The sequence below is a fragment of the Chlorocebus sabaeus genome, chromosome 5 (assembly GCF_047675955.1).
Source record: "Chlorocebus sabaeus isolate Y175 chromosome 5, mChlSab1.0.hap1, whole genome shotgun sequence".
NCBI classification, from domain to species: domain Eukaryota; kingdom Metazoa; phylum Chordata; class Mammalia; order Primates; family Cercopithecidae; genus Chlorocebus; species Chlorocebus sabaeus.
This window is the reverse complement of record NC_132908.1, coordinates 61,043,075-61,066,703: the sequence shown is the minus strand read 5'-3', so window position 1 is coordinate 61,066,703 and position 23,629 is coordinate 61,043,075.

The following is a 23,629-nucleotide window of genomic DNA, read 5'->3' as shown; positions in this document are numbered from 1 at the left end:
ACCTAGCTAATATTTGTATATTTAGTAGTGATGAGGTTTCACCATTTTGGCCAGGCTGGTCTCGAACTCCTGGCCTCAAGTGATCCACCTGCCTCAGCCTCACAAAGTGCTGGGATTACAGGCGTGACCCGCCATGCCCAAACATGAAGAACTTTTTCATCATTAGTTTGATCATACGACTCAAGAAAGGGGGCAATAAACAGCAAAAAGTGTAAGTCTGTATAACTTTATCTGCCAAAAAATACTATTAACAGTGTTGACATATATACTTTCAGATGTGTTCCTGTTCATATGTTCCTAGAGGAAGAAAAATAGATGGTTAAAGATTTAGAGGATTTAAATAGGCTTATTTGGCAAACAAAGATAAAATTTAATCATATTATGTGTGGTCTGAAGATCAAATACAACACTCCGTGTGAAAGTGACTGGGGCACAGGGAGTGTTTCCTATCTGCTATAAAATTGTCTATTATTGTATTCTCCATCTTGAATTTCTATTCTTTCACTGATTTTGTGTTTATATCACATTGGTGGACAGTATGTTATTACCATAAAATATTCAGCCTATACTATGTGTCTCTTACTAGATATTAGATATGAAAAAAACGGTAGTTTTTTCTTTTAGGAGATTATAAGGAAAAGATAAATGAACATTTAGTAAACGACATATTGAATGAGCTGTTGGTATGATATGCAAGCTTTATTTTAATTTTTATTTCATTTTTTCAGACAAGGCCTTACCCTGTCACCTAGGATGGAGTGCAATGGCATAGTCAAGGCTCACTGTAACCTTGAACTCCCAGGCTCAAGTTAGCCACCCACCTCAGATTCCCAAGTAGCTGGGACTACAGGTGCACACCACCCATCCAACTAATTTTTATTTTATTTTATTTTTTTAGTAGAGATGGTGTCTTGCTGTGTTGCCCAGGCTGATCTGGAACTCTTGACGTCAATTGAACCTTCTGCCTCAGCCTCCCAAAGTGCTGGGTTATAGATGTGAGCCACTGTGCCCGACTCACATGTAACTTTTTTTTTTTTTTTTTTTTTTTTTTTTGAGACAGAGTCTCACTCTGTTGCCCAGCCTGGAGTGCAGTGGTGTGATCTCAGCTCACTGCAAGCTCCGCCTCCCAGGTTCATTCCATTCTCCTGCCTCAGCCTCCCGAGTAGCTGGGACTACAGGTGCCCGCTACCACGCCTGGCTATTTTTTTTTTTTTTTTAAGTATAAACGGGGTTTCACTGTGTTAGCCAGGATGGTCTCTATCTCCTGACCTCGTGATCCGCCCGCCTCAGCCTCCCAAAGTGCTGGGATTACAGGTGTGAGCCACTGCACCCGGCCTCACATGCAACTTTTAAAAGCAGAGTTGGACAAGGTACTGAGGGACTGATGCAATGAGGCATCATTATCGGTAACCCAACATGGTTGAACTTTAGGATATCCATGCAGCAAAATCCTCAAGAACACAGGCAGTGCTATCTCTGCCAGTGATTATGACATTAGGCAAATTATAGCACCTCTCTAAGGCTAAGTCTCAGTTTATGCATCTGCAAATACATATGTTGTGAGAGGTAAATGACATAATACACATAAAGAACATGGAAGAGTGCCATACATACTGAACACTCCGATGTCAGTCAAAATAAAAGGGGAAAGAGTGGGAAATGGGGGGAGGAGGGATATTCAATGAGGACTTTTTACAGGTTGCCAGGAAATATAAACTTTAATTTGTTAAGTGATGGGTGCCATTGGAAGATTTTTAGCAAAAGAGTGCCATGGTCAGGGTTTAGCTATTTAAAAATTACAACACCTTCTAGGAACAAATGAAACTTATGCACAGCCAGAACTCACCAACCATGTACTTGCACCCTGAATGGAAGAACACTAGTGGCCTTTGGTTGGCATGACTGAATGTCTGGCAGCATTTTCTTCTGTTACATAAAACTTTCCATAGCTATGAGGTTCTAAACATCTATCTTGTGATTAAGAGACTGAAAGGACCTCCCACACTACGGCATTCTCCAGGTGTGGATATAACAACCCCAAAGTATGATTTGGATCTCAAACCCAGAACCAAATTTAGAAAAAATTTTTAATTATAATGAGTATATGGTCCAGATGACATCAAATTTTTTATTATTCAGAACTTCACACAGGGTCTTGACTTTGCCATAGTACAATCAAGAATAAAAAGGGGGGCCAATTTCTCCCCGTGTTTATGGGTAGCTTTTAATTATTTGTAAAAATTTTCTTAGAAAATAAAAACAGAGGCCAGACACGGTGGCTCATGTCTGTAATCCCAGCACTTTGGGAGGCTGAGGTGGGCAGATGACCTGAGGTCAGGAGTTTGAGACCAGTCTGGCCAAAATGTGAAACCCCATTTCTACTGAAAATACAAAAATTAGCCAGGTGTGGTGGTGTGTGCCAGTTGTAGTTACTGGGGAGGCTGAAGCAGGAGAATCTCTTGAACCTGGGAAGTGGAGGCTGCAGTGAGCTGAGATCATGCCGTTGCACTCCAGCCTGGGCAACAAAGCGAGTCTCTATCTCAAAAAGGAAAGGAAAAAAAAAAAGTTGTCTAAATCAAAGGAACTTAATATATTTTATGTTCTACATTGCCAAGTCATTTTGATTCCTGTATTTGAGTGAGTCTTGAATGTGAACCAAGATAGGTGTCCTGATACTTGTCAGGTCATAACATGTTGGGGTTTATACATTGTCAGGGAATCATCATTACCCACCCCATGATATTTTCTTGTAAGTCATTCCTGTAGGTCCACCTTAGAGTCTGACCCAAGTGAAGTCAGTGCCATCTGCTCACAGGCAATGGAGGGCAAGGGCTGAGTCAGTCAATACCCAGCTGCTGCAGATTTAATGAGACACAAATAAAAATAGATAATTGTGGCTGAGTATCCAAGAAGCAAGGCGTGGAGCCCATGCATGGCTGAACAGGAAAACATGCTTTTTCCCTGGTACATTACAGAACTGCCAGACAAGTGTGATGAAGGCAATTTGCACATGAAATTCGATTATGAATAAAAGGATTCCCCCTTTTTCCATGCAAGTTACGTGAGGGAAATTTTTGAGTGGTCTTAATTAAAAATAACCAGTAGCTGATTGGCAGTTGGGCATTAGGTTGGAAACTGGCAACCGCTAACAGGAGAGGAGATGGAAAATTAACATCAAGAGAAAGCTTTGTCAGAAAAAAAGGACTGGGCGCCGCCTGTCAGTCATCCGTCCTGTGCCGCCGACTGCGGCGTATTCTCCAGAGGATGCAGCTGCGAGACTGGCTTCTGCAGCACAGCAATCAATATCACACTTCTCAGAGTCTAAAGTGATAGGGGACTTTGGCAGTGGTATGCAGGTGTGGATAAGGCAAGATCTGACTTTCCTCATTACCAAACAACTCAGACTTTTCTGCATATATGCTTTCCTTTAGAAGTCACCCTATAAAAATTATGCTTACACTCCTACTCCTATGAAAACCAGGAGGAGGGCAAGGATGAAGGCAGTGAAGATGACTAATGAAAATGTTCTGGAAATTTTAATAGTTGTTTTTTTAAATAGTTTTTTTTTCACTCTTTTAATAGTTTTTTTTTTTTTTTAACTCAGTGTGATAATGGACAAATTGAGCATAAAAATGAAACAAAAACAAAGTAAAAATAACCTATTAATAAATGATTAGAAGAGTAATAATAAAAAAAAACTGTTAGCTTTTTAAATAGTATGAAATCTGTATATTGTACAACACATCATTCAAGATAAACACAATGAAATTGGTGCTATTAGTCCCATTTAATGGATGCAAAAAACAAAAACCAACAGAAAACTGAGAAACAGCAAGGTTAAAAGGATTATGTAAAATCTTGTTAATGAATTTCAGAAATAGAGGATAAACTGAGACCTAGATTCTCAATTCAGAACAATTCAAATTTTTATGCAAATAGGAACTGAAGATTAAATTGTTTTCCCTAATATGAAGAGTAGAAAAATAAAATGGGGAATGTTGGTATAAGGTGGCAGAATGGATAATAGGTATAATTAGAGCTAATGTAATGGGCTGAAGACAAGTCACATAGCAACATGAGGACATCAAATATGGCTTATATTATGTTATATTCATACACTTCCCTTCAGAGATCCTCAGCTTCTAATGTGGCCTTCACATTTCTGTTGTATAAAACACATTCATGTAAGGTATAAAACAAAATCTGCAGTTTCTAGGGGCTTCCATTAATTAAAAGTGCCAGAGGAAACATATTAAACAGGAGAGGAAATTATAAACCAGTTAGCAGGTATTTAATCATTTTGTTGAATAATAAATTAATGCAACTACCCTAGAATATATCAGGGAATTAGATATTTATTTTTAAGTTCGAGGTAAAACAGAGTATCCAAAATATTCAATTAGGATCATTGAGGCTTGATAAGTCATGAATATGAATGTTCTATTTCTATACCACTAAAGATATAAAGAGTTCATTTATAAAAAGAACTAGTTCAGGGCTGGGTGCAGAGGCTCACATCTGTAATCCCGACACTTTGGAAAACTGAGGCAGGAGGATTGCTTGAAGCCAGGAGTTCGAGACCAGCCTAGGCAACATAGAGAAAACACATCTCTATAAAATAATAAAGAAAAATTAGGCATGATGGCACATGCCTGTGGTCCCAGCTACTCAGGAGACTGAGGCAGGAAGATGCCTCAAGCCATGAGTACAGGAGTTTCGGGTTACAGTAAGTATAACTATACCACTGCAATCCAGACTGGGCAGCAGAGTGAGACCCCATATCTTAAAGAACTATCCAGCAGAATGAAAGGTGAAGGTTATGAATCATTCCTACTCAAAATTGTTCCATAAAGACCTCCATGTCTATATGTCAGTCTGCAAGTGCTTTAGAGCGAGCTGAAGCAAAACAATTAAAATGAAACTTTTCTCATTTCCTTTCTGTACCTCAACCTTTTCTCTCATGCTTTTTTTATTCCTCCCCCTTCTTTATTCTCCCTCTTCTTTCTCCTTCATAATCCTCACAGAAAAGATCAGTTTAACAGAAAACTGAGTCCTAGTGAAATTATTATTACTTGAGATTGAGTTTCGTTCTTTTGCCCAGGCTGGAGTAAAGTAGGGCAATCTTGGTTCACTGCAACCTCCACCCCCCAAGTTCAAGTGATTCTCCTGCCTCAGCCTCCCGAGTAGCGAGATTATAGGTGCCCATCAGAACAGCTGGCTAATTTTGGTGTTTTCAGTAGAGATAGGGTTTCACCATGTTGGCAGGGCTGGTCTCGAACTCCTGACAACAGGTGATCCACCTGCCTTGACCTCCCAAAGTGCTAGGATTACAGGTGTGAGCTATGGTGCCCAGCCCTAGTGCCATTAAATAACTTGTCCCAAGGGCCAGGCGCGGTGGCTCACGCCTGTAATCCCAGCACTTTGGGAGGCCGAGGCGGGCGGATCACAAGGTCAGGAGATCGAGACCATGGTGAAACCCCGTCTCTACTAAAAATAGAAAAAATTAGCCGGGCGCAGTGGCGGGCGCCTGTAGTCCCAGCTACTCGGGAGTCTTGAGGCAGAAGAATGGCGTGAACCCGGGAGGCGGAGCTTGCAGTGAGCTGAGATTGCGCCACTGCACTCCAGCCTGGGCGACAGAGCGAGACTCCGTCTCAAAAAAAAAAAAAAAAAAAAAAAAACTTGTCCCAAATCTCAGTAAGTGACAGAGCTGGTACTTGTACCTAGCTTGTTCTGCATCCAAACCACACATTGAAAATTATTTCTTCACCTCTCAGATTCTAGACCTTTTATCTAATTTTGTCATTTTTTTGCATGGAGATATCAAACTCTAGTTACTGAATTACTGAAGGCTCCGATTTGGTATTAGCTTGAGAATTTCTGACATGTGAGCCTAAATATTTCACAAACCCTACCGCCATGCATCCAAGCAGCCTTTGATAAAATGTTATATTTTTCTAACATGATTCTTCAGGGATAAAAATTTATGTGAACAGAATCCACAAGTTTGTCATCTGCGTCTAACGCCATTTCTTTCAGAAATTTCCTGGAATAAGAAACATGATCCTTACAGAGTAGCTTACACAAAATCGAGAGGCTTTTCAGAACATCCAAGTTCAGGAAAGTTAGTTGGGCCTCTCTTGACCTTAGGACTGAAGAATAAATCACTATTGGATTGAAGGTGGCTAGATTTTTCTGAGGACAACATAGCTTCTCATTTCTAGTTCTCTTTCTTTCTCTTTATCTCCCTTTATCTCCCTCTCTGTGTCTCCTCTCTCCTTTCTTCTCTCTGCTGTCATCTTTCATTTCTTTTCACAGTTAATTCCCTTTGCTTTTTACTGCTCTGCCAACACAGGACCAAATATAACTGCCGCAGGTAGGGCTTCACATCAACTCTGATTTCAAAAGAGAGCCTGACTGAACAAGTTGAGACTGGATGCCAAATTTCTAGGAGAAAGAACATGTGGACCCTGTTTGGGAGGAACTCTTTGCCTCTGATCCAACTACTAGTAGGTGGGGTTAGGGTCAGGGGACCCTCCACCCAACTCACTGAGGCATACTTGGCCAACTGAGAAGGCAGCATGGGCTTCCAAGATAGGGGCAACAGTTTGGGGCAGAGATGGTTGGGCTCTTCGGGTCCAATGTCAGGCATAGGTGTATGGATAAGATGTGGTACTCAAGAGCTCCTAGAGTAAAGGCTAGGATAACATGAGGCAGAGTAATTAAAATATAGTTGGACAAATGTGTTAATATGGTAATTCTCATCCTCATGCCTTAATGCTTTCTTAAACCAATTTAAGAGTAGAAGGTCATTGCCTTCACAATTGCCTCTATTCCTTCTGCATCTTTGCCAGATGCATTTCTGAAGAAGTAGGAGAATGACAGAAAGCAGGAGTAGGTCAATTAGGCCGGTGGCAGAGGTTGTGGGAGCGGGGTGGGGGGAAACAGAAGTTGAGTGGAATACATAACATGGACCAGGGGTGGGAGAGAGAGTGAGAGATGGGGAAACAGAGGAATAACGTAAGGGAAGTAAAGATCTCAGGTCAGTGTAGTCTAAAGAGAAAATACATGTGTTGGAGGGTGCTATTAATTGTCTTAAAAAATCTGAACTTCCTAACAAAGAGTTGGATTGTTTTTGATGAACTGTGCTATAATCGATGCTAAAGTCTCTGGATCTAGGATTCACAAAATAAGGATCTGACAAAAGGAAATTGCTATGGGTATCTTCAAATTTAAAGAAGAAATATTTGTCTTAGGAAAAGTTAAATACTTCAAGGAATTGGTAGACTTTTAAGTTTGGGTGTTCAGGGATGTGGATTCTAGAGGAACTGGTTATGTTAGAGATGGCAAAAAAGAGAAGTGGGATGGGGTAGCATTGAATCCCTTTCACATGCCAAAGTGCTAAATAGACTTTGGACACAGTTAATTTTCCCCCAATTCTTCTGAGTTATTTAAGCTCATTTTTTGGACAAGGAGCTGAAGTTTGTTTTAATGTTATGTCCCCCAGCTCATAAGTGGCCAGGTGTTAACTGAAATCCTCCTAATTCCAAGAGCCACAGTTTTTCCAGTTTACCAGCCTTTCTCCCTGATATAAGATACAAATTTGTTTGTTGTGTTGTGTTTATTTTTAGGATATAATTAGTCAAAATTTGGTCTACTCCTTACATGGTTGATATTGTAGCAAAGCGATGAGTCAGGGACTCTGATTTATATTCAGAAACGTTCCATGCCATGGCTCATGACTGAAACCATAGTATAGAACTTTACAGGGTCCACATATTCTTAGCTCTTGACTTCCATCCTTGAAACAGAAAGACCCTATTTTAAGTTACATAAACATAAAATTTTCCCTATACTGTGTTTGGGAATGAATGTTCTTTTGTAAGGTTAAAGACCTTTGTAGACTTTCAGAATGGAAAATTTGACATATATTAGGGCATTCATGAGTTCCCCTTTCTGAAATAAAACCAACTCTCATAATAAGGCTAAGGTTCTTTCAGGGACATTTTGGATAGTTTCCAAGAAGAAAATCTAAAGAACTGATAAAAAACCTGTAGAGAGGAATTCACCAAAGGGAATTTTTCAAAAGCATGACATTTTTAGAAAAGAGGTTAAAACTCTGAGCTGCCGAGTGACTGTCTAGGTCACATCCTTGTCCCAGCTGATGACCTTAGACAAGAGACAAGTGCTTTCAGTTTCCGTGTCCTCATCTGTAATATAGAATAATACTATTATTATCACATAATGTAGTGAGGTTTGAAATAATTAAACTATGAAAAGTACTTATACCATATCCTGACACGTAGTAAGAGCTCTATAATTGTATCTATTGTCGTCATCCTCATGTATTGCTTTTTTCCACCCCACATCTCCACTTTTTTTTCTTTAAAGAGATTCTCAGGAAACTGGAAGCTATGTCATAGGGATCTGGAGAGGTGGAGATCCAGTCTGTAACCATTCGAAGAAGCAACTGAGAAAAGCATAGGGCAATGGTGGGAGGTGTAATAAGGCCAAAACAGATGTAGTCAGCTTCCTGAAAATTGGGGTCAGAACGGAGAAAGGAACAATGAAAGGGAGGGAGAGAGGAAGAAGGGCAAGGGGGCAGAAAGAGAGATCTTGGATAAACAATAGTGAAGAATGGTTCATTCCTTGAGAGGCTACATACTGAGTGGCTATGTCATCCTGATGTATCGTGATCATAATTTGTAAGTGAAACAGATTTTTTTTTTTTTTAACATCACTATTTTAGGTGAAAAAATCATAAGTAAAGCATCAAAACGATAGTTCAATAGATAACATTGCTTAGATTGAGGCACAACTATTTTACACTAAAAACTTTTTTTAAAAAATACATAATTTGATCATAGCGCAGAAGGTGCTTAAATGATGCAAGTTTGAAGAACACAGACGGAGTAGTTAAGAAAATATCGGCTGGGCACAGTGGCTCATGCCTGTAATCCCAGCACTTCGGGAGGCTGAAGCTGGTGGATCACTTGAGGTCAGAAGTTCGAGACCAGCCTGGCCAACATGGTGAAACCCTGTCTCTACTAAAAGTACAAAAATTAGCTGGGCATGGTGTCACATGCCTGTAATCCCAGCTACTGGGGAGGCTGAGGCAGGAGAATCACTTGAACCCAGGAGGCAGAGGTTGCAATGAGCTGAGAGGATGCCACTGTATTCCAGCCTGGGCGAAGAAGCGAGTCTCCGTCTCAAAATAAATAAATAAATAAGAGACTATTTCGGCCATCCAACAGTCGTGGGGTTTGAACCTCTGCATGAACCCTTACTTGCTGGGTAAATTTATTTAGGTTACACCATCTCGTAAAACCTCAGAATCTCCTGCATAAAACAATTATATAAAATAAGCTAATATATTTAAATTGTGTATAATTATATAGTAGATAGTTATAAAGATTTAGATCTGGCATGTAAAGTATGTGGAAAATTCTCAGTGTCCTGCTGTCATTTCACAGCAGAATCCTCCTGCTCCTCAGGAGACCCAAGTTAAGGTTGCTTTCACCAAATCATTTTAAAGCAATTTCAAGGCTTTCAGTCTGCAAGAGCAGCATTTTCCTTGGGGTCAGAGCTGCTTGGAGAAAACTTTCCAGGGCTGCATAAAACCCAGCCCTGGCTGGGTATTAGAGGCATCTCCTGCTCTGCACAGCCAAACCAGGTCAGGCCACCTACATGGCCCAGCATCCCTGTGTGGCAAGCATAATCCATTGGCTTCCTGACACCGGCAATGGGCCTCTGGGATCCTGTGTGACTCACTCCCCACTGCAATTTCATCATAACTTGTAGAAGCTTGAATTTCAACACCTGCTTGACATACGAATGAGCAGGAGCTGCTGCTTTTGCCCTCAACTAGAAGCATAGCTAGAGAACAACTTTTGGAGATTTCTTGTGTCTGACCCTTTAGGTAGGCTTGCAGAAGCCCTAAGCCCTACAACTTGAAGTAAGGATAATAATATTGACCTGTTTGCCCAAAGCCTCCATAAGTCTAGAGTTCACAGGAAAATACTTGCTTTCTCATTTCCTGCTCTTCTGCTAAAACAATCAAAAGATCAAGGTCACTGAGGTCTTGGACACTGCATCCTTTCATCATCCTTAACATTCCAATTGAGGATACTTTGATTTGAAAAAAATGTATTTTATTGATTGATAGTGTCTCACTGTGTCACCCAAGCTAGATTACAGTGGTGCAATCTTGTCTTAGCGCAACCCCTGCTTCCCAGGTTCAAGCAATTCTCCTGCCTCAGCCTCCCGAGTAGCTGGGACTACAGGTGCACGCCACCACACCCAACAAATTTTTGTATTTTTAGTAGAGACGGGCTTTCACCATGTCGGCCAGGCTGGTCTCAAACTCCTGACTTCAGGTGACCTGCCTGCCTTGGTCTCTCAAAGTGCTGGAATTACAGGGGTGAGTCAACATTCCTGGCAAAAGAAAAAAGAAAAATTATATTTCACATTTCATAAACAACACAGTTTCTCCAATTATACAATGTAATATACCATAAACAATTGTGGCATTAAATCCTATGAGTGTCAGATATACAAAATTAATGATATTTATGGAACACATGAATAAAGAATGACACTATTCTATTTTTATTAAAAAAATAAATTTACATCTTATACTATGTGAAAGAGCTGTATAATCATCATAAAATTAAATAATTATGTTATTTCCAGCTTATACACATGCACATGGAAGATCTGAATCTTACATTCAAATCTGTTTGATTCTAAAGACCTATTTTTTCTAGAGTGACATGGAAATGGGCATTATCAAAGCAGTAGTAATTTGGTGGTTTTATTAAGGTGACATACATGCCAGGAAAGTTAAGATAAAAAATAGAGATTTGACTGTTTGCAGGCATCCCTGGATTCTCATTGTTCTTAATCTTTTAAGAATGTCATGGCCGGGCGCGGTGGCTCAAGCCTGTAATCCCAGCACTTTGGGAGGCCGAGACGGGCGGATCACAAGGTCAGGAGATCGAGACCATCCTGGCTAACACGGTGAAACCCCGTCTCTACTAAAAAATACAAAAAAAACTAGCTGGGCGAGGTGGCGGGCGCCTGTAGTCCCAGCTACTCGGGAGGCTGAGGCAGGAGAATGGCGTAAACCCGGGAGGCGGAGCTTGCAGTGAGCTGAGATCTGGCCACTGCACTCCAGCCTGGGCGGCAGAGCGAGACTCCGTCTCAAAAAAAAAAAAAAAAAAAAAAAAAAGAATGTCATGGAATGAAAAAGTGGGAAAGGACCCAGTATCATTTAGTCCAATGATTATGATTCAGCTGTCCTGGGTGTGGTTCAGAAACTGACTTGTTTTTTGTTTGTTTTGTTGTTGTTTTTAACTTTGCCAATTGATGCTACCGTTGGACCAATTTTGAGGCCATAAATAGGCCTCGGAGCAACAGTCTCCAAGCTGGTCTCTCAGCAGCAGCAACAGCAGCAAGAAACTTGCTAGAAATGCAGCTTTCTTGGGATTCACCCCAGAATGCTTGAATTAGTAATTCCAGGAGTGTTGCCAACAACCTGTGTTTTCTCAAGCACCATACATTATTCTTAAGCATGCTCAAATTTGAGAATCACTGCCAGACATTATAAGGAATGACAGGAAGATAAGAGGAGAAGTGGAGGTGTCACTCATTGATCTTCTCTTGAATGCCCTGGTGACAACAGGGCAACAGAAGGCATACATCTTGCTTCCTCTTTCTCTTCTAAAGTCAGTAGAAAACAATCTTGTAAGTGTCTACTTCCCTATCCAGGGATCTACTCTCTCCCTCTTCCTAGTGTTACTGAGATTTTAACTGTATGTATACCTGAAGAGGAGGTTTTAAATTAAAAAGTGCCTATTTTCAAAAAATTAGAAGACCAGATTTTTAATGTTCCCAGCATGCAAAAATGATAAATGTTTGGGTTGATGGATATGCTAATTGAGTTGATCGCTATGCCCTGATTTGATCATTATACAATGTATGCATGCATTGAAATTGCATTGAAATATACTGTACATCATAAATATGTACAACTTTGGGGGGTGTCAAGTAACACTACTAAAAAAAAACCACGATGCTTAGCTACTGCTGTTTTTTATCTTGCTCATAAAGCCAATGATGGAAGGAAAAAGAGACAGTGTCCATGGTGTGATTCTGGAAAGATTTTGGACTGACTTGTATTTGAGTCTTGGCTCCACCACTTAGTATAGTGACCTAGGCAAGCTGTCTGACCTCCCTGAGCCTTGTTAGATAGGGACACTGTGATCTGCCTGACAGCTACAGTACCTTGGTGTCTTTTTCAAGGAGGGGCATTTCTCATTGTACCATGAGGAATGGACCAGGAAAATTTACCTCACAGCTTCTGCTTCACTTCAACATCCACATGGTAATTATGAGACAGCCCCAAACTCAGTGATCTGGAAGTCCATCCTGAGCTTCTGTAGAACTTCTATGAACTTTGCCCTTATGTCAAACACTACCCACCAACACAGACTTATGTATTCATTCTTTTACTCAAAGTGCTTGAAGCATGCTCAAATCAATGCAGGTAAAAGATTAACTTTTTTTAAAAAAAAAAAAGCACTTTGGTCTAACTCAACTCATCCCTTGTGACACCCAAGATGGGTGGAGGAGGAGGATCATATACCATGTCTTAGGCTTCTGAAGTTTATCCATATGGACCATTCTCTATCCTCTAATGCCCTATAGTTCTCTAATCTTCTCCTGCCTCTTCTTTAATCTCCTATTTAAGAACACTTTTCTTCTTCCCCAGAGAAACTCAACTTCTCATGAACTGAGAAAGGACTATTGGCTATTTTGTAATCTTTGAATCAGGTAAACCCTATCACGTCCAGCCTGAACACCATGCTAATGGAGTACGGACTCTGCCCAGACTTCTAAGGCTTTGCAGAGTGTGGTCCTGCATGGTGGAAAGAATGCCGTCAAGTCTTCTGTCCATTCATGGTTGTGGTCAGATTCTTTCTGAAATTTTGAGGAAGAGACTGATCTAGACAGAGTTCACATTTCTTTGCTCAGAAGACAATACAGTCTATTTCCAAATAAGAAAAGTCTGTTCCTGCTATTAATATGATTTTGACCACTCCCCACTCTTAACTCTGACATTATTGAGTTACTCTGGCTGTGCCCCAGACCACTGGGGGGAATTTTCAATAGTACCAGTGTGCCCTCCACAGGACAATCAAATCAGGATCTCTCGGGGTGGAATCTTAGCATGAGAGCTATTTAAAAAGCTCCCCAGGTGACTTTAAAATGTAGCAGGATTTGGGAAGCTATTAAAGTAGAACATTAGTCTACTTCCCAGTCTGCTTTTATGGCAAGGTCTCCAAAAGAAGCTGAGAAAAGTCCTGATTAACTCATTTATCCCTGAATTACATTATCGTTGACCCCCCAAATTCATCACATAGAAGGATAGGATGAAGCAAACACCTAACAGTTTGTATCAATTAAAGTGGTTTAGATTAAGTAAATATATCAGGGCCACCAGCACCAGCGTATCTTGCATATAACTGGTAAAGAATAAATTATATATTTCCATCTTTTCCTCTAGCTTTCCATAAGAAAGAAAAAAGAAAATGACTTAGCATTGACAAGGCATTGCAAGGACTTTGGAGCTACTTCAGAATTGGGTTCAACTTCTCCCTGCATCTGCAGACCATTGTTTTTTTGTGGGGGAGGGAAAGGGGGTGCTGAAGAATGCTTTAATACAACTACTTCATAGGATAAAATGAGTGAACCCACTTGAAAATGCCAGAAAACACAGGGGAAGCTCGATAAATATTGGTAATGCCTCCTCTGTGTTCTAATTTTTAGCACTGAGGTTATGGCTAAGCTGCCTGAGACAGTCAATGCTAAGATATCCATTTGCTATGGATTTAACATCTCCCAGAATACTAACAAATGCCACTTCCCCCTGGTTATTTGTGATGGTTCTAATTCTTGTTTATCTAAGCTGCCAGTCAGTGCTTTTAACACTTCCTAATAATCACGGCCTATGCATTCACATTAAGGGCTCTGAAATGGCTGCTTCTTTCCTCAAAGGTCCACTGTACATGTTGGTAAATCAGTCTTCATAGAGCCGAGACCAGGCTGCTGGGAGGGGTTTCATTTTCAAATTTTCCAGGTTACTCCCTCAAAGAACAGTCAACGTTCCTAAAAAATGTCTGTATTAAACTTCTATTTCCCTTCTTCCAGTGGACCACCTGCACAATGACATTCATCTAATTAAACAGATTCTAAATATCCACTGAAACATTCAGTCTTGTCTTAGTTCTTATTTCCCCCGACTCTGAATCTTGAACATTTGCAGTCATGCTTTGCCATGACCAAGCAGAAGTTATATATTAGCAAACGTTACTGCAATATTTTTTAGGTTTCATTTTTCCCAACTCTTAGATTATCCATCATTTTCCTTTTAATTTCTGACAAAATTCCTTTGAGACATTTAAGACCTTGCTGGATTTGTCATTAGTCTGCAACCCAAATCCACATATATCCAGGCATCTCAAGAACTGGAAGAGTTTTGTGCTTTCCATTTCAACTGACCACTGAAATTGTGGTCATTCTTCAAGATGCTCTTCATTTGCACCCAAAAGCATTTCCTCTTAGTTTCCAGTGGGGATTTTTCCCTCCTTTTTCTGATTGCACACTTATCCTAGGGACTGTCTCATTCTCACACTAGCTTAGTTGTTTCAACGCTAACATATCTTTCTGGTTAAACTAGAAAATCTTAGACCGAGATTGTCCCTATTAGTGTCGGTATGTCTGAGACCTTGGTGCAAACTAAGGATATGCTCTATAAAGCTCATTGAATTGGATTTTCCAGCTATGAACGATTTTTTTTCCACAACAATATCACCATGAATTTAAAGCCAAAAGAATGCTCTACTCCCTATAAACTTACTGATCCTTCTCAGTAAGTCCAGATTTGGTGTACTTCTTCCCCTGTTCTCTTCCTAAAGATCTTGCCACTCCTTCTCAGTTGCTTTTGGAGACTCTCCTCCCTTTTTTAAAATGAACTTCAATTATTTTTTAGTTTTGAATTATTTCTTATTCACTACTCACTTTCCTTGGGCACCATAGTCCATTTCTAAGATTTTAATTATGCAAATTGATACCTCCAAACTCTGTTCCTCCAGCCTTCATCTCTTCTCTGAATTCCACAAACTGTTCTAGGGCGTGGAATAGAGCAAATGCTCATATAAGTGTTTTATGAATGAATGAATCATAGCTTATGTGGCTACCCAATCTTAGAAGGCTTTAAAAAGTCAGAAGAAAGTTCAGACTTATGCTTCACAGCAGCACTGTTCAATTAAAAAATAATGCAAACCACATGTTTAATCTTGAGTTTTCTAGTAGTCACATTTAAAAAGCAAAATAGGTAAAATAAATTTTAATATATTTGAACTCAATATATCTAAAATTACATCGTTTGAATTTAATCTATATGAAATGTTATTTGTATATTATTTTTCATATTTTTTTACTTTCTATGTGTATTTTGCACTTACAGCTCATCTAGATTCAGACGCCAAATTCAGTTCCTCCATCAAACTAACTACATTTTTAGTGCTCGTTAGCCTCATGTGGCTAGTGACTATGGTATTAGACAGCGCAGCCAATGGGAATGGAAGTCACTGCAGGTTTTAGAGTAGGAAATAAATATAAAAAGACGAGGCTTTTGAAATAAGTTAAAAACATATTCTATCCTTAACTGGTATCATTAATCTTTTCTGTTTGTTAAACAGATATTTAGATATTTAGTTATCTTTTGCAATATAGCAAAAAGACTACACTATTAGGAAAGTGGTGATCATTAAACAACCTGAAAACTTACATATTATTAAAAGATCTGCCTATTTGGGACTGATTTCTGCCATGGATTTAAACACCAAGATTTAGCTCCTCTCCTCATTGCATCCATTTGACCCTTGTATTTTATTACTATCTATTTTCATGTCTATAATTTAATATACTCAGTCTGTCTTGTAAATTTAAGTCAATTCTTTCACTTCTTATTTTTCTCCTTCTCACAGTCATTGTCCATCACATCTTGTAAGAGGTTGGGGAGGAAATTGAGAACCAATATGAATTGATCTGACCTGATTATGGAATTACAGTCTAAAATAATAAAGGAAAAATCGTGTCATATAAAGTGAGTGTGTTTCTTGCTAGATTTGCTGCCACACAACCTCAATACAAATAGCCTTTTCTCTTGCTCTAAATAGTATTGGGATTGAGGCAGTGACTCAGAACCATCTGAGACTCTTCCTGAGGTGTGGACATGCTAGTCACAGGCATGCAAAATGCCTCCGGCCTTCAGCTTACCTCCTGGTTTTTGACCTTGGCTTTGTCCTCAGTCCCACATGTCAGATCAAGAAAACCAGGCAACAGCTTGAAGGAGGCAAGGTGTGTAATATAAATACAATGAAATCTCTGCCCAGATAACTCCTATCGATCCTCAGGGGCTTTGAGCTACTTGCCACATTGAATTTTTTTTCAAGGCGTGCTGACTGCACACAGATTTCACTGGATTTATATGACATTTTTAAGCCACTAGGATATCAATTAACAAAGCACTAATGCAGTACAAGACCGAGTGGCCTGAAATAATTAATGCAGCTTTGTGAAGACTGAAATCCCGAGGAACATTTTATCCTCCAGCGAAAACCAGCTGGTTGAAGGATCTGGGGCTGCTGACCCTCTCTACAAGAATGAAAATGGAGGTACAATTGATCTGGTTCCTTTTCTTTTCTCCTCCTTGCTCCTTTGATATCCTTTTGAATATCAGCCACCTTCTGCCTATTTCTGATGAACTGTGGAAAAGGGAAATGGAGTGAAATATAAGCCCCAAGCCTTGAAAATCAGTGTGAGATTTAGAGAAGGTGGCTGGCACCTCCAAAGGTAAGGGTGGCATTCTGGTCTTCCAATGTCCTGTCAATAAAAAAGCAAGAATTCCACAGCTTTTTCAAATTAATCATTGCTTTAACTTGCACTTAGTCATAACTACTATCTCACTGAGGAAAATTTCACTCATAAATAGGATTTTCCATGCCTATTTGGGGCCATGAATTGTCTGATCACTACATCTGAGGACAAAAGTAGGCAATAGCTAGAAAATGAGATGAACAGAATTTTGGGTGAGGGTAGCTGTTGTTATTGAAAGGACAATGATGTGACTACTCTGATATGTCAGGAGTGGTAGTGAAAGGGTGTCAAAGAGGCAGTTTTTACCTCAGCATACAAAAAGGAAATCTAAAAATTGAGCATCTCTGCCTTTATACCCTTCCCATGTCAAAAATTAATTAACAGTCTTTAAAAAGGGAGATCAATGCAATCACTCAGGAAGAGATTGGACATCCATATGTGGGAAATATTAGAGGGAATTTAAGCATCATAAGGGATTGGCAATGGGAAGAAACAAGTTGTGTCCCTTTTAAGCCTGGAATTATGAGGTCCCTGTGTTTAGGGAGATCGCTTGCTATAGAAATCCTAAGCCAACTTGTTTCATAGTTGGAGAATCTTTTAAGGGAGAAAGCCCATTGATGACATCAAGAACATGTGGGCAGCAATCCCTGTTTGGAAATGTCTATTGGGGACAGAGTAGTATGACATGGGACTGAGGACATTAGCAAAATGCCTATGCAATCTCTGAATCAGTGGCATGTTAAAGAAGAGTCATCAGGTGACTCTCACAAATAGCTCTGCACTTCAGATGTTCTAATACAGAAATAACTATGTGGTCTGAAATAGTACGTTAAAACACAGAAATAGCACGATTGATGGGTCCTGCCTGCTATGTAAACAGAACAAATTAAGGTTGGCAGGGGAAATAGTCCTTTTTTAGAGCCATCAGCATCTGCTCAATCAGATGACCTAATAAAAACAACACACAGATGCATTTTATGGCCTGGGGGTGTTTTCTGGGGAATGAATTAGATGCAGCTAATGAAGGCCAGACAGTCAACTTAATGCCTGAGCTGGCCCTGAGTGGCATGCCTGGCCAAGAAAAGCTCAATAGCTACATGGCAAAGAGAACAGATGAGTTCTGTAATTGGCAAAAGGGAAATGTACTGGGGGCAGCATTGGAGTTGGCTGAATTGCATAACACACATTTCAGCATGTTCTTTCTCACGTATTCTGTGGTGCTAGGAATCAGTAGGGTGATTCCAGGTTGCACTGAAGAAAAATATTAGGTTTTGGTAATACCTTCCAAATTTCTACACCATTGCTGAATCAATTTCCAAGATATATTTGACAAGTGGTTAAGTCTGTGCTTGGCTATGTATATCAATATTCAATTTTAAATTTAACAGCTGTTCATTGAGTGTCTACTACGAGTTTGCCTAACCTCAGAGTGGGGGATATAATTAAGAACATTTTCTACTCCCTGGGTAGCTTAAAATAATGGAGAAGACAAAAACAAAACACATAAAAGTCAAGTAAACAACTCCCAGACAAGTAAATAAAATAGTATACCAAAGAAACCTAAGTATTGTGAAAGAAAGTGTTTGAAATACAGAATGAGATGGACTCCTTCAGGTGTCATTTGACTTTAGACTACGGAATAATAAGGTACTGGGGAGTCATTGTGAGAGCATCCTAAGGATGTATACTTGTATTTGTGAGACATTATTTTTTCTTGTTAAACTTTTCTTGGTTCAGCAAGCTTTGCATTAAGTGAGTATATTCAGTGAGTCAAATGCTATCCTAGGTAAAAGAGACATACTCCTTCTCTTTTAAGGGTTTGCAACCCACTCTTGGAAAAGACTTAAAAGCCAACAAACATCATACATTATAACACATTCAATATTAGAACTTTATGTCTGACATAGATTTAGCACAGTTGATGGTAGGGTTCATCTTTCCCTTGAATATTTAATAGAAAAAATAATGTCCAACTAGTGTATGGCAAAATAAAGTAAAATAAAGGAGGTGGGGTACAACCCAGCATTTGCAAAGAAAAACATTTCAGGGTAACTGGAAGTGGTGTGGAAAATTAGAGATAGAATGGGGGAGGTAGAGATGAGAAGTAATTTGGCCAGAGAGAAAAGTCAGACGTTATATAACAAGATGATATAAAAGGGCCTTAGAATCTATCTTATAGCTGATAAGAAGACTTTGAAAAGTTAAAACAGAAGAGTGAAATAATGATGATGATAATGATGACAGGAAGGAGAGGATGAGAAGGTAGAAAAAGAATAATGGTTACTGAGTATCTCATATATGAGAGAATTTTTATTGAACTTCCTTGTAACTCAATTTTTATAAAAATCATCTGAAAAAACCAGAGGCTTTTAAAATGTGTCTGAGATAGCACAGCTTAGCAGAGCCAATGTTTAGACCAAATAGTCTTTCTCTAGAGTTTGTGTCCTATATAATGTTGCCACTATACTCACATGACCCTGTTCATTGTATGTTTAGGAGTCACCTAGAGGACCATGTATGTTTATTGTATGTTTAAGATTCACATCAAATACTATGTTAATGATGGGGTTGTAGGAACATTGCAATAGTTCAGTCATAAAAATTAATAAATATCCAGACTTTGTTTCTTCTATGTAGTATTTCTAGTGTATCCAGTTAAATTACACAGTATTCTTTCTGCAGTCTTTGGATGTTAGAAAAACAACTCTTCCTGGATTTTCTCCAGGACACCAATCCTTAGTTTCAACTGCTGTTTCTCATATGGTGTCTCTGTATGTATATACTCACTGTTGTAGTCATTGTTCATTTTCTTCAAATGGTCCAGATGTAATGTCACCTCTGTTGCTGCCTAAGATGTTGTCCAAATTTCTAAATTATGACTCATCCATGTATAAGGTCAGTCACTCCTAGTTGTAATATAGAGCGTGGGCTGTCAACTTAGTCTTCCTTGTGGTAATTTGTGAAGTATAAACATGTGCAAAATAGTCTGTAGGTCTCTCTTGAAAAAGAGACAGCAATGCCTTCCAGATATTCTCACTGTCCTTCCCTCTTTTAACCTCACAGAAAATACTTTTGGTCTCATGAAAACATATAACAGATATTCAAGAAATATACATGATCTAATCTGGTTGTATCTATTCAACATATTTGACACTGTACATATTAGGAATTTTGGGTCTGTTTCAAGTGTCAGAAATGCAACTCACATTAGCATAAGAATGTTTCTTGGAACATTCTAGAAGAGCTCACATTTTCACTCTGAATGTACTTCCTTTTCGACTCATCTCAGATTCTTGCCTTATGTGATGAAGTTCCACATTTTACACTACAATGTCACCCAGCTGATTGAGTGTTCCTGTGGGCTGACTGTGGTTTAAAGACCATTTTGGACTTCCCACTACAAAGCAAAAACTGTACATAATAGAATATCAAGAATCAGAATTAGGTACTCAGACCTGTCTACATCTCTCTCTCTCTTGTTTGTGCTTCTATTGAGCTCATCTTCTTCTAATGCAGAAAGGACCCAACCTCTCTGTGATGGAAAGGAGGTCTGCCAACATCCATAAATCTGTGTCCCTTCGGCATGTAATCCAAGAGGCAACAGCTCCACCTCACTTCCAAATTGATGGATGTCTAAATGATTTATGTTGGTTTCTGTACTTCACCCAACTGGAATGGGTCACATTAATTGACAAAGAGGACAACATCAATGAGAGGGATTTCTCAACAGGTGATGGTGCAGTTATAAAAACAATGGTAGTGAGAAAATTATTTCTGTGGAGAAAGGAAGGTAGAAAGGAAGGAAGGAGGGAAAGAAGGAGTGAAGGAAGAAAAGAGGGAAAAGGGAAGGAAGGGAAAGGAAGGAAGAAATGGAAGGAGAAAGGAAGGAAGAAAAACAGTTGCCACCATTCACAATCATTTTGGAAAAGGGTTTGACATGATCTAGTAACTTTGTACATGTTTAATCTTTGATCCATCATTCCTAACGACATCATTTGGAGAAAGTTTTGCACTTGTACAATAGTATATGTACATGAATGTTCATAACAATTTCTATAATGGCCAAGCCAGGGCCAAAAGATTGATCAGCAGTAGAATGTGTGAATAAATGTTGATATATTCATATAAATTTGGTATAAGATAGCATTGAAAATGAGTAACTTGAGTTCCTATCACAAAATAACTCTCATTTACTTTAGACCGGCAAAAGAAGGAAGGCATAGAGTACAAATATATTAAGATTCCACTCATGTAAAGTTCAAAATAGAAAAAAGCATACTATATTATTAGATTAATAAATCACTTATAGATAATATACAACCAATATATTATTTGTTGATAAATCGAGAAAGAAAAAAATTATTATTATTACAAAATTCATGATGGTATTTACTTTTATAAGGAAGCAATGAGTCTCCTATCAGGTAAAAGTATATGAGAACTTCCAATAATTTCTTAAATAATAGTTATATAGAATTTTCTCATTATATTTGTTGGACTTTGCCGTTAAAGAAGAAAAAAATATAAGTTTCACTGCATATTCTTTTGAACATTAGCTTTTGAGTGAGAGATATTCACGAATTTTGCTCCGTAGCATGTAAATTAGGAGATGTTGAGAAGTTGTTTCATCTTTGTCCATAATTTTCTTGTCATATAATTAAAATAGTAAAATATAATGATGAAATAATAATCACAGTTAAAAACACAACAAAACAACATTAACAATATTCATGAAGTTCTAAGATCAAATATGTGAGTAAAATGCCTAATAATTTGGTTGGCATATAGTAAGTACTCAACAGAATATGCACATTTTTTCACTTTCTTTGTTAATTGTAATTTAAAAGGAGTTAATTGAGGATATTGCTTCTGTCCTGCTTTCTGATAACAAGAAGCCCTTATCTTTGAGTTCTTTTAATTAAAACATAAACCAAACTCATTTTTCATTTGGGTATCAATATTTTAGGGACTGTGGTCATTCCTGGGGGTCAGACGCATTAAAAAAAAGGCTTGATATTCAATAAGTTCTTAGAATAGTCTGGATTTCTCCCTCATTACCCTTATACTTCCAGTACTAGGACACATAGAATATGTCTGTGTCAGTATTATTGTGCAGTATTATCACTTGGTCTTAAAATTTTGTAAAATGCTTAAAATGAAAATATTTTGACCACAATTAAGACCATTTCTCTTTCTTTTCTGACTTGTCCTGCATCACGCTTTATCTCACGTCAGGTAGTATTAGACTGTTGTCATCCAGCTAAGGGGAAATTGAATTGAGAATGTATTTAATTTATATTTACATAGAATGTAGTTATGTGATTTACCATCATGTCGGAATACAATTAGGCTAGTTTTGGCTTTCTATTATAGGAACAGCTTCCAGGAATACTCCTTATGCAAACTTTGCTGATTTGCCTGACATTACCCCACAAAGGTGAAGGGACGAATGCTATATCCTAATATGAATGGAGCTTATGAATCCTAGCACTCAAAGTGTGTGGGCACAGGGGGAGAGGAAAGATTGTAAATATGTGGATCCAGAAGCTAGTCTATGAAATATTACTCAAACACTATAATACAAAAAGTACAAAATTCAATTCTCATCAATGCCTGGTTAAGTAAATCCTCTCTTCTAATAGGAATCTATTATTAAGATTCAAAATAAATGTATAGAAAAAAATAGGTAGATACGTGGATAGATAATTTGGTATAAACCACATGGGATACAATGTATTAGAACCCCTGAATCTGAAGATGAAAAACCGGTAGCAGTATTCCATGTAGCAAACTTCATGTTTTATACATTTCAAATCTCAATGGAAAAATCAAACATGCTAGAAGATATAATTCTATTCTTAGTGTAAATTCTATTTACACTAAGCTATAAAAGAAGGTGTCTATTCTTTCTGTAAAAAAAAAAAATTAACATGTTATCTGAATAGATATATCATTGAATAAGATACATAAGCGGTCATTCAGCACACGAAAAAATGCTCAACATCACTGATGGTCAGGGAAATGCAAATCAAAACCATAATGAGATACTGTTTTACACCCACTATAATCAGAAAGACAGACAATCACAAATTCTTGTGTATGTGAAGACACCAGAACCTTCATACCCTGTTTGTGGGAGTAAAATGATACAGCAGCTTTTGAAAACAGTCTTGCAGTCTCCTAAAAATGTTAAACATAGAGTTACCATATGGGCCAGCAATTTCACTCCTAGGTATGTACCCAAGAGAAATAAAAACATATGTCTACGCACAACATGTACATAAATATTAATAGCAGAATTATAACAGCCAAAAAATGGAAACAACCCAAATGTTTATAAGCTGATCAATGGCTTAAATAATGTAGTATAATTATATAATGGGTTATTATTTGGCAAAAAAGGAATGAAGTACTGATGCATGCTATGTCATGGATGAATCTTAAAAGTATTATGCTATGTGAAAGAAGCTAGTTACAAAAGACCACATATTGGATGATTCTATTTATATAAAATATGTGAAACAGGCAAATCTATAGTGGTTGCCCATGGACAGAGAAGTAGGGGAGATTTGGGAAGACAGTGCCCGTGGGTAGTGGATTTCTTTGTAGGGTGCTGAAGATGTTCTAAAAGTGATTATAAGAATGGTTGTGTAACTTTGAGAACATAATAAAAACTATTGAATTGTGT